This window comes from Colobus angolensis, unplaced genomic scaffold, assembly GCF_000951035.1.
Source record: "Colobus angolensis palliatus isolate OR3802 unplaced genomic scaffold, Cang.pa_1.0 Scaffold88, whole genome shotgun sequence".
Lineage (NCBI taxonomy): Eukaryota > Metazoa > Chordata > Mammalia > Primates > Cercopithecidae > Colobus > Colobus angolensis.
Genome location: NW_012122709.1, coordinates 6,568,298 through 6,568,612, shown reverse-complemented (window position 1 = coordinate 6,568,612; position 315 = coordinate 6,568,298).

The following is a 315-nucleotide window of genomic DNA, read 5'->3' as shown; positions in this document are numbered from 1 at the left end:
CATCCCTTTAGCACTAACAGTCAATGATATTAGAATCTTACAAATCAATCTCCTTGGACTCAGGTAATCCTCCCATCTCAGACTCCTGATTGGCTGGGACCATAGGTGTCCACCATCACACCCAGCTAATTTTTGTATTTTTGGAAGAGACAGTGTTTTGACATGTTGCTCAGGCTGGCCTCAAACTCCTGGGCTCAAGCTATCTGCCTGCCACTGTGACAGGCAAAAAAAAAAAAAAAAAATTATACATGTTTTATTTAACCCCATCCCTATGTGCTTCCTCTGCATTCTTTTGTTTTTTTTTTTTTTTTGAGG